Source organism: Nicotiana tabacum, chromosome 20 (assembly GCF_000715075.1).
Source record: "Nicotiana tabacum cultivar K326 chromosome 20, ASM71507v2, whole genome shotgun sequence".
Taxonomy (NCBI): domain Eukaryota; kingdom Viridiplantae; phylum Streptophyta; class Magnoliopsida; order Solanales; family Solanaceae; genus Nicotiana; species Nicotiana tabacum.
In genome coordinates this window covers 18,535,458-18,548,176 of record NC_134099.1, presented here as the reverse complement: position 1 = coordinate 18,548,176, position 12,719 = coordinate 18,535,458, and positions in this window count along the sequence as shown.

The window sequence follows — 12,719 nt, the reverse complement described above, 5'->3', positions numbered from 1 at the left end:
ATGTGTATTTTACTTGTGCAACTAAACATAGCACTGAGAATTTTGATGTAATTCACTACTGTAATCAAGCATGATATTGAACCTCCTTTTCAATGCTATTGTATTCCTTATAGTCTCATTGGCGAAACTTTTCCAAATCTAGAAGCATCTTTTTAAAAAACTAAAGAATTTTTTTCAAAGTTGAAGTGTTTGGCCAACCTTTTAAAAAAAATGTTTTTCAATATTTGAAGAAACAGAAAAAAATAGCTTCTTCCCAAAAGCACATTTGTGTGATGACCCGATAGGCCATCTTATGCTTTAAAATCAAATTATGTGTCCTGAGGCCTTAAAAAACTCACTTTAGTCTTCTTCGATTTGCGTGCACAATCCGGATGTGTTTCCGGGAAGCTTTTATGCTAAAACTTAAGAAAAATGTGAAATTTTGCTTTGAAATCCATTAGAGCTGACTTGGGTCAACGTTTTGAGCAATCGGACCCGAATTCGTATTTTGAGGGTCCCGGTGGGTCCTATCGTGATTTGGGACTTGGGCGTATGCCTGGAATTGAATTCGGAAGTCCTTAGCCCGAAATATCGGACTTTGTTGAAATTTGAAAGTTAAAGGCTTAATGAATTTGAAATGTTTGACCAATAGTTGACTTTTTGAATATCGAGTCCGTATTTTTATTCCGGAATGCAGTATAGGTCCAATACCATATTTATGACTTGTCTGTGAAATTTGGTGAAAAAAGGAGTTGGTTTGACGTGATTCTGACATCCGGATATAAAAATAGAAGTTTCAAAGTTTTCTTGAAAATTTCAATTTGATTTGGTGCTCAATTCGTAGTTCTAGGTTTTATTTTCGCGATTTGATCACACGAGCAAGTTCGCATGATCTTTTTAGACTTGTGTGCACTTTTGGTTTAGAGCCCCGAGAGCTCGGGTGAATTTCGGATAGGCTACAGAGTGAAAATTGGACTTAGAGCATTGCTGGTTCTGCAATTTCTGTAACTGGTGTCTGATCTCGCATTTGTGAGATCAGTGTTCGCATTTGCAAACATTCCCTATGCTGACAGGCTCGCAATTACGAGCAAATTCTTCGCATTTGCGAAGTGTACCTGGGCCAGCCTTAGTTCGCATTTGCGATCAAGAGGTTGCATTTACGGGAGCCAGTGTTCGCATTTACGGAGAAATCTTCGCATTTGCGAAGTACGAGCTATGCAAGTAGGGATCGCAAATGCGATCAATGGGTCGCATTTGCGGAAGGATCAAAGTTCGCATTTGCAAACTATTCGTCGCAAATGTGATGAAAGCAGGGATGTGAAACCTTCGCATTTGCAAATCCCAGGTCGCAAATGCGACACCTGCAACTGATCAAACCTTGACGTAGACGGGATATTTGGTTTATTCTTCAAATTTTCAAACTCAAGAACCCTAGAAGCGATTTTTCAAAGAACTTTTCTTCCCCAAATCATTGCTAAGTGATTCTAAACTAGTTTCTTTCAATCTTTTACTACTTTTCCTAAGATTTCAACCTAAAATTTAGAGTTTTCATGGTGAAAATTGGGGGGGGGGGGGGTGGTAGAATTAGGGATTTTTATAAAAATAGGAATTTAGACCTCAAATTGAGGTCGGATTCCAAAATAAATTACATAACTGGGCTCGGCAATGAATGGATAATCATAGTTTGGTCTGAATTTTGGGTTTGGACGAAGCGGGCCCGGGTGTTGACTTTTTCAATAATGACCTAATTTGAATTCTTTACAATTGTGGGTAGTTCATAAGGCTTAATTTGAATCGTTTAGTTGGTAAATTGCCAGATTCTATTGGTTCGGAGGCTTGTTTGAAAGGCAAAACTGTGGTTGAACTTTGAGTTTGGTCTTTGGAGCGAGGTAAATATCGTGGTTAACCTTGACTTGAGGGATTAGGATTTATTTGTCTATTTGCTACGTGTTTAGATGTTGGATACAACGTATATGTGAGGTGACGAGTATTTATGCGTTGTTGTCAGGTTATAGCATGCAGGTGGAATTGGTTCTTTGTAATTGTTGCTTTACTTGATCATATTATCCATGCTTAGACCAGTTAATTATTAAATTGATTGTTCTTATCATATTTATGAGGTTTGGTGATAATTGATTATGGATTCCGAGTTGAGATTGGTATGGTCGGACCGTTGTTGAAGTAAGGCTTATACTTATTGATCCTATCTCCCTGTTTTTACTTGTTCATTGTTATGTGGTAAGAGAGAGTGTTAATGCACGAAAGATGATGTCGTATCGTATATGAGTGTTAATGCACAAAGGGTGATGCCGTGTCATGTTATAAGAGTTAATGCATGAAGGGTGATGCCATGCCGTTTCTGCTGATTTATATGATGACGTGATTCGGACGTTCGGTTGTAAAAATAGAAGTTTCAATATTTTCTTGAAAATTTCAATTTGATTTGGTGCTCAATTCGTAGTTCTAGGTGTTATTTGGCTTCGGGCACTTAACCCATTTCTATTCTGTCATACCGTATGGCCCCGCCAGAGTTGAAAGAATTGAAGGAGCTATTGCAAGATATGCTTGATAAGGGTTTCATTAGACCTAGTGTCTCGTTCTGGGGTGCGCCCGTGTTATTTATAAAGAAGAAGGATGGATCGATGAGGATGTGCATAGATTATCGGCAGTTGAACAAAGTCACCATCAAGAACAAATATCCATTGACAATGATTGATGATTTATTTGATCAGCTTCAGAGTGCTAAGGTATTTTCAAAGATCGAGTTGAGGTCTGGCTACCATCTATTAAGGATTAGGGCATCCGATGTCCCTAAGACAACTTTACGGACTCGGTATGGGCATTATGAGTTTCTGGTGATATCATTTGGGTTGACAAATGCTCCAACAACATTTATGAATTTGATGAATCGGGTGTTCAAGACCTATCTGGATTCCTTTATGATTGTGTTTATTGATGATGTCTAGATTTACTCCCGCAGTTGAGAGGAGCACGAGCAGTATCTTCGGATCGTTCTTCAGACTTTGAGAGACAGCCAGTTATATGATAAGTTTTCAAAATGCGAGTTTTGGTTAAGCTCAGTCGTTTTCTTGGGGCATGTTGTGTTGGCAGAGGGTATTCAAGTGGATCCTAAGAAGATTGAGTCAGTTCAGAACTGGCCTAGACCCACTTCAGCTACGGAGATCCGGAGTTTCTTGGGATTGGCGGGTTATTAGCGTCGGTTTGTGGAGGGGTTCTCATCTATAGCAGCCCCGTTGACCAGGTTGACCCAAAAGGGTGCCTCATTCAGATGGTTGGACGAGTGTGAGGCGGGCTTTCAGAAGCTCAAGACTGCTTTGACTACGGCACCGGTGTTGGTATTGCTCACAGGTTCAGGATCTTATACGGTATATTGTGATGCATCTTGTATTGGACTTGGTGCGGTATTGATGCAGGATGGCAAGGTGATTGCATACGCATCAAGGGAGCTAAAGGTTCACGAGAAGAATTACCCTGTTCATGACTTAGAGTTCCATTGTTCTTGTTCATGCGCTGAAGATTTGGAGGCATTATCTTTATGGCGTCTCGTGTGAGGTATTCATAGATCATCGGAGCTTGCAATATTTGTTCAAACAAAAGGAGCTCAATTTGAGGCAAATGAGGTGGTTGGAGCTATTGAAAGACTATGATATCACCATCTTGTATCATCACGGTAAGGCTAATGTGGTGGCTGATGCCTTGAGTAGGTAGTCAGTGAGTATGGGCAGTCTTTCGTACATTCCAGTCAGTGAGAGACCGCTTGCATTAGATATTCAGGCCTTGGCCAATTAGTTAATGAGGTTGGATGTTTCTGAGCCCAGTCGTGTTCTAGCTTGTACAGTCGCTCGGTCTTCATTATTTGAGTGCATCAGGGAGCGGCAATATGATGACCCTCATTTGCTTATCCTTAGGGACACAGTGCGGCACGGTGATGCCAAGCAAGTTATGGTTGGAGATGATGCAAGATCGTGTTTGTGTGCCTATGTGGATGGACTTCGTGAGTTGATTCTAGAGGAGGCCCACAGTTCCCGGTATTCTATTCATCGGGGTGTCGCCAAGATGTATCAGGACTTGCGGCAGCATTATTGGTGGAGGAGGATGAAGAAGGATATAGTTGCATATGTAGCTCGGTGTTTAAATTGTTAGCGAGAAAAGTTTGAGCATCAGAGATCTGGTGGTTTGCTTCAGAAAATAGAGATTCCTGAGTGGAAGTGGGAGCGTATCACTATGGATTTTGTTGTTGGACTCCCATAGACTCAGAGGAAGTTCGATGCAGTTTAGGTCATTGTGGACAGGCTGACCAAGTCAGCGCATTTCATTCCTGTAGCAGTTACCTATTCTTCAGAGCGGTTGGCTAAGATTTACATCCGCGAGATCGTCCGTCTCCACGGCGTGCCTGTGTCTATCATTTCTGATCGAGGTACACAATCCACCTCACATTTCTGGAGGGCAATACAACATTAGTTGGGCATAGAAGTGTTCATGGTTCAATTTGGGTCGGTTTTCCCCAAAAAAGAAACCAAACCAAGTAAGTCGATTTTTCAAATATTGGAACCAAATCAAACTAATTAAGTCGGTTTTTTATCGATTCGGTTTTTGTCGGTTTTTTGGTTTTTTCGGTTATTTATCAGTTTTTTCTTAAATATGAGACATACACTACCAAACGCATATTCCGGTGACTACATTTTCAACGTAACACTATCAAATCAATTGCTCTTTGAGAAATCTATCATTTACCAAGATATGTTGATAATAATTGAATCAACTAGTGATGGATAATTTAAGTACTTAATTAAAAATTGATTATTTTTAACATGAAATAAATTCTTGTACTTAGCAAAAGAAAATTACCAATCAAACTAGAATGTAAAAGCAAAGAATTAGATTATTATAATAGAAAAGAACTAAACTAAAAATACACATGACTAATATGTACCATACATTTTAAAATTTTTATATTATATAGTGTAATAATAAATTTAAATAGCTAATTTTATAGTCGGTTTGGTTCGATTTTTTGGTTATTTTTTTATTTAAACCAAAACCATACCAAATTTGATCGGTTTCTAAAATTCAAACCAAACCAAACCTAAAAAGTATCGGTTTTTTGGTCAGTTTGGTTCGATTTTCAATCTGGTTCGATTTTTCAGATGTTTATGAACATCCCTAGTTGGGCACGCAGGTTGAGTTGAGCACAACGTTTCATCCTCGAACGGACGGAGAGTCCGAGCGCACTATTCAGATATTGGAAGATATGCTTCGCGCTTGTGTTATAGACTTCGGAGGCTCTTGGGATCAATTCTTGCCACTTGCGTAGTTTACCTACAACAACAACTATCAGTCGAGCATCTAGATGGCTCCCTATGAGGCATTATATGATAGACGGTGTCGATCGCCGGCTGGATGGTTTGAGCCGGGGGAGGCTCGGTTATTGGGTACAGATTTTGTACAGGATGCCTTGGATAAGGTTAAGATAATTCAGGATAGACTTCGCACAGCTCAGTCCAGGCAGAAGAGTTATGCCTACCATAAGGTTCGTGATGTTGCATTCGTGGTCGGAGAAAGAGTGTTGCTCCGGGTATCACCCATGAAGGGTGTAATGAGGTTTGGAAAGAAGGGCAAGTTGAGCCCTAGGTACATCGGACCTTTTGAGATTCTTTAGAGAGTGGGTGAGGTGGATTACAAGCTCGCATTGCCACATAGTTTATCAGCAGTTCATCCGGTATTCCATGTGTCCATGCTTCGGAAGTATCACGGCGATTCATCCTACGTGCTAGATTTCAGTTCTGTCCAGTTGGACAAAGATTTGACTTATGAGGAGGAGCCGATGGCTATTCTAGCCCGACGGGCTTGTCAGTTGAGATCGAAGAGTTATCCTTCAGTTCGAGTGCAGTGGTGAGGTAAGCCCGTCGAGGCAGTTACCTGGGAGTACGAGTTAGACATGCGGAGTAGATATCTTGTCACGAACCAAAATTCCCACCATCGGGATCGTGATGACTCTTAACATCACACTTGCTAGGCAAGCCAACGTTTGAGTATTATTAACCAATTTCCTTTACGTTTCAGTGATAACAATAAACAAGCTAAATCAAGTAGAAATAAATGCGGAATTAGGTAAATAGCCTCTGTGTTTATATACTATTACCAATACTATTGCTGCTACTACCCAGAATCTGGTGTCACAATCCACGAACACACTATGATTTTCTACAAACATTAAACTGAAAGAAATTACAACTATTTTGGAAGTGAAGAAAAACAGTAATATAGAGATGTAGAAGGGGACGCCAGGGCCTGTGGACGCCAGCAGGACTACATTGGGTCTCCTAGTTGAAAATATTTGCAACTGACATCTCGATCAGCCACTACCTACTCCAAAATCTGCACAGAAAGTGCAGAGTGCATTATTAGTACAACCAACCCCATGTACTGATAACTGCCGAGCCTAACCTCGACGAGGTAGTGACGAGGCTACGACGGGGCAATTACAATATAACCTGCATACATTGTATAATAAAAGCAGAAAGGAGGACATGACAAAATAAAGCAGTAACCTGCAAGGAATGAATACATAACTCAAGTGTCTTATTAGTATCCAGCTATAACCAATCCTTAAATGAAGTGCAAAGCTACAGAAAAACTTACATAGTAGAAGAAAGATACATAAATGCATAAACTGATGCGGCGCACATCCCGTTCCCACCATATATCAATTTCAATATGAATATTTACCCGTATTACTCCATATTAGTCCACCCTTATTCCTCCTGTTGCGGTGTGCAGCCCGATCCCATCATATAATAGCATTTCACCCTTATTCCTATATCACCTTTATTTCTCCTGTTGTAGTGTGCAATCCGATCTCACCATATAATAGCATTTCACCCTTGTTTCTCCTCAATATATCACCTTTGTTCCTCCTGTTGAGGCGCGCAACCCAATCCCACCATATCAGCATCAATAAGTACAGAAATTTCACAATTTAACTCAAATCTCTTCACAATATTTAAACCTCAAACCAAAGCAAACGGAAAGTTTGTACATTAAGAAACTTCACTCAAATAATACTACTCAGTGAAACCAATCCAAAATATACCATAGAACATCGATAAACCAGCTTAAGCCAATAATATGAAATAATGAAACTGCGGTGTAGCTAATACCTTCAACAATGAAAAATAATGTCTGACAAATAGCAATTAAGCATAGGAATTCCAGTAAAGCATGTAGCAGTTAAAGCAGGGAAGACAATATAATAAGAACGGGAAGAAAACAGGCAAAACAGATAAATTGGCGGCGCATAGGTACTTGTTACTTAACCTATACGCCACTCGCATGGATTTTCACATAGCAATTAAGTCAAATTCCTAAACCCTCGAGTCAAAGTTAGACACAACACTTACCTCGATCCATATGCCACTCACTACTCCATTACCGCTTTTCCTCTAGATTCCACCTCCAAACCGATCGTATCTAGCCATAATTAACTTAATAACGTCAAATATTGCTAAAGAAATCAATTTCAATACATAAATTTAGGTTTTTCAAACTTTTCCCCAAAAAGTTAAAAATCGACCCCGAGCCCGCTTGGTCAAAACTCGAGGTTCGGACAAAAATTCATTCACCCATTCACCCCCGAGCCCGAATATGTAATTAGTTTTGAAATCCGACCCCAAATTGAGTTTGAATCCTATTTTCCCAAAAATCCCTAATTCTTCCCAAATCCCCAACTTCTACCGTCCTAGATTTTTGGTTGGAAATTCATGAAATATGATGGAAATTTGAAAGAAAGTGGGTTAGGATCACTTACCAAAGTTTTGGGGAAGAATTGATCTTGGGAGAATCGCCTCTATGGTTCTAGGATTTTAAAAATGTGAAGAATGGGAGAAAATCCCATCAAACTTAAGTTTTTGAACAACTGCAGATGTCGCATTTGCGACCTGAGCTTCGCAATTGCGAAGCTCGAAAATGCGAGAAAAGTTTCGCGAATACGAACTCTTCGTATTTCTGTCGCCTTCGCAAATGCAAACTATTATTCGCAAATGCAACCTGAGGTGATCGCAATTGCGATCCTAATCTTCGCAAATGCGAAGTTCATGCCCCAGCCCAATTGCTTGCGATTGCGATGATTTCTTTGTAAATGTGAGGCTTGCATTTGCGAGCCAGACTTTGCAAATGCGAAGTCTGCAGACCCGAAGCACACCAGAAATATTTCCTAAGTTCAAAATACTCCGTAGCCTACCCGAAACTCACCCGATCCCTCGGGGCTCCAAACCAAACATGCACACAGGTCCTAAAACATCATACGAACTTGCTCACGCGATCAAATTGCCAAAATAACACTTAAAACTACGAATTTAGCACCAAATTAAATGAAATTTTCAAGAAAGTTTTAAAACTTCTAATTTCACAACCGGACACCTGAATCACGTCAAACCAACTCCGTTTCTCACCAAATTTCACGGACAAGTCTTAAATATCATAATGAACCTATACGGGCTCCAGAACCAAAATATGAACCCGATACCAACGAGATCAAATATTAACCAAATTTTTAAAACCATTAAATTTTCAGTCTTTCAATTTTCATCAAAAATTCATATCTCAAGCTAGGGACCTCGGAATTCGATTCGGGCATACGCCCGGGTCTTATATTTCGATACGAACCCACCGGAACTGTCAAAACATGAGTCCGGGTCCGTTTACTCAAAACATTGACCGAATTTAACTAAATCAACTTTTAAAGGCAAAATTATTATTTTTATCAACTTTCAACATAAAAACTTTTCTAAAATACGTTTGAACTGCGCACGCAAATCGAGGAGGAATAAAATAAGGTTTTGAAGGCCTCGAAATACGGAATCGAGTTCTAAAACATAAGATGACCTTTTGGGTCATCACATTCTCCACCTCTAAAACAACCGTTCGTCCTTGAACGGACATAGAAAAGAACCTGAGCTGGTGAAAAGGTGAGGATATCTACCCCGCATAGTGGACTCGGACTCCCAGGTAGCTGCCTCAATAGTAGAGCTGGGCATATATCGGGTATAACCGATAGTCTGAACCGATAAAATGCTATTGGGTTATGAATATCGGGTTATTGAGTATATAGTTTGATAACAATTTAATGTTATTTGATTATTGGGTTATCGGTTCGGGTCTTGGTTTGCCCAATTTTATTAACGATTTAACCGATAGCCCAATAAGCTTTAACAAAATTATAATTTTATCCACTAAGTATATAAAGTCACTTTATGGTTTCATTCTCTTGACAATTACTCTTCATCTTCAGATCTTATTCCTTAGAGTAAGTTTTAAACTTTTCTAAATTTCTCATCTTAATTCTTCCTTTAAGATTTGTAGTTCTATACTTTAAAGAATTAATTATTTAGATTTTTAGTTTTTCTATTTGTTTCTTTTATTGCACTGATTCTTTAGTCTGCCCGCAGTGAGATAATTAATAAGATTATATTGTTGAATGTCTTATTCCTTACTCCTACAAACTTATAATTTTGAAAATTAAGATCATTAAATGGGATTTTCAAGTGCAAAGAAAGTATTCTTTTCTAAAGTTGAAATTTAATCCATCTTTTCTTATGAGCAAAAATTCAGTTCCTTTGTCTTAAAAGTATGATCACGATTTCTATAATAAAAACATGAAAATTTTGGATATTTTTTACTTTTATTGGGTAAACCGATAACCGAACCGATAAGGATCGATAACCGACAAACCGATACCCGATAACCGATATCTTATCGGTTCGATTACTGGTTTAGCATATTTATAAACCGATAACCGATATGCCAAACCGATAACATTCCCAATCGAACCAACCGATGCCCACCCCTACTCAAAAGGCTATCCTCTCCACTGCACTCGAACCGAAGGATAACTCTTCGATCTCAACTAACGAACCTGCCGGTCTAGAATAGTTACCGGCTCCTCCTCGTTGGTCAAATCCTTGTCCAACTGGACAATGCTGAAATATAACACGTGGGATGGATCGTAGTGATACTTTTGAAGAATGGACACATGGAATACTGGATGTACCGCTGATAAGCCTTGTGGCAACGCAAGTTTGTAGGCCACCTCCCTCACTCGCTCAAGGATCTCAAAAGGCCCGATATACCTAGGGCTTAACTTGCCCTTCTTTCCAAACCTCAACACACCTTTCATGGGTGATACCCGAAGCAACACTCTCTTTCGACCATGAATGCCATATCACGAACCTTACGGTCGGCATAACTCTTCTGCCTAGGCCAAGCTGAGCGAAGTCTATCCTGAATGATCTTAACCTTATCCAAGGCATCCTGTACAAGATATGTACCCAATAATCGAGCCTCCCCCGGCTCAAACCATCCAACCGGCGATCGACATCGTCTACCATATAATGCATCATAGGGAGCCATCTGGATGCTCGATTGATAGCTATTGTTGAAGGCAAACTCCGCTAATGGCAAGAACTGATCCCAAGAACCTCCAAAGTCTATCACACATGCGCAAAGCATATCCTCCAAGATCTGAATAGTACGTTGTGACTGTCCGTCAGTCTGAGGATGAAATGTGGTGCTCAACTCAATTCGTGTACCCAACTCACGTTATACTGCCCTCTAGAAGTGCGAGGTAAACTGCGTACCTCGATCAGAAATGATAGACATGGGCATACCGTAAAGATGAACGATCTCATAGATATAAATATCTGCCAACCGCTCCGAAGAATAGGAAACTACTACAGGAATGAAATGTGTTGACTTGGTCAATCTATCCACAATAACTCAAACTGCATCGAACTTCCTCTGAGTTCGTGGGAGTCCAACAACGAAATCCATAGTGATACGCTCTCACTTCCACTCAGGAATCTCTATCTTTTTAAGCAAACCACCAGGTCTCTGATGCTCGTACTTTACTTGCTGACAATTTAGACACCGATCTACATATGAAATAATATCCTTCTTCATCCTCCTCCACCAATAATGCTGCCGCAAGTTCTGATACATCTTGGTGGCGCCTGGATGAATAGAATACCTGGGACTGTGAGCCTTTTTAGAATCAACTCACGAAGTCCATCCACATTAGGCATAAAAACATGACCCTGCATCCTCAAAACTCTATCATCTTCAATTGTAACCTGCTTGGCATCACTCTGCCGCACTGTTTCCCTAAGGATAAGCAAATGAGGGTCATCGTATTGCCACTCCCTGATATTCTCAAACAAGGAAGATCGAGCAACTATGCAAGCTAAAACACGACTGGGCTCAGAAATATCCAACCTCATGAACTGATTGGCTAAGGCCTGAACATCTAATGCAAGCGGTCTCTTACCGACTGGAGTGTACGCAAGGCTGCCCATACTAGCTAACTTCCTACTCAAAGCATCGGCCACCAAATTGGCCTTCTTGGGATGATACAAGATGGTAATATCATAGTCTTTCAATATCTCCAACCACCTCCTCTGTCTCAAATTGAGCTCCTTTTGCTTGAACAAATACTGCAAACTCTTATGATCCGTGAACACCTCACACAACACGCCATATAGATAGTGCCTCCAAATCTTCAGCACATGAATAATGGCTGCTAGCTCCAAGTCATGAACTGAATAATTCTTCTCGTGAATCTTCAACTGTCGCAAATAATATGCAATAACCTTTCAATTCTGCATCAACACCGCACCAAGTCCAATACGAGATGTGTCACAATATATAGATAGGGCTTTGAACCTATAGGCAACACCAATACCGGCACCGCAGTCAAAACTATCTTGAGCTTCTGAAAGCTTGCCTTACACTCGTCTGACCATCTAAACAGGGCACTCTTCTAGGTCAACCTGGTCAACAGGGATGCTATAGATGAGAACCCCTCCACAAACCGACGGTAATAACCCGCCAATCCCAAGAAACTACGGATCTCTATGGATGAAGTAGGTCTAGGCCAATTTTGAACGGCCTCAATCTTCTTAGGATCCACGTGAATACCCTCTGCTGATACAACGTGACCTAAGAAAGCAACTGAACTCAACCAACACTCGCATTTTGAAAACTTAGCATATAATTGGTTGTCTCTCAGATTCTGAAAAACTGTCTGAAAATGCTTCTCATGCACCTCTCGACTGCTGAAGTAGATCAAGATATAATCAATAAACACAATCACAAAGGAATCCAGGTAAGGCTTGAACACCCAATTTATCAAATCCATAAATGCTTCTAGGTATTTGTCAAGCCAAATGACATCACCTGGAACTCATTAAATTTTTAGTCTTTCAATTTTCATCAAAAATTCATATCTCGAGCTAGGGACCTCGGAATTCGATTCCAGGCATACGTCGAGATCCCATATTTTGATATGGACCCACCGGAACTGTCAAAATATGAGTCCTGATTCATTTACTCAAAACATTAACCGAAGTAAATTAAATCAACTTTTAAAGGTAAAAATTATTATTTTTATCAACTTTCAACATAAAAGCTTTCCGGAAATACGTCCGAACTGCGCATGAAAATCGAGGAGGAATAAAATGAGGTTTTAAAGGCCTCGGAACACGGAATCAAGTTCTAAAACATAAGAGGTCATCACATATCCCCACCTTTTTACCAGCTCAGGTACTTTTCTATGTCCATTCGAGAACGAATAGTTGTTTTAGAGGTGGAGAATGTGATGACCCGATAGGTCTTCTTATATTTTAAAATCAAATTCTATGTTTCGAGGCCTTAAAAACTTCATTTTA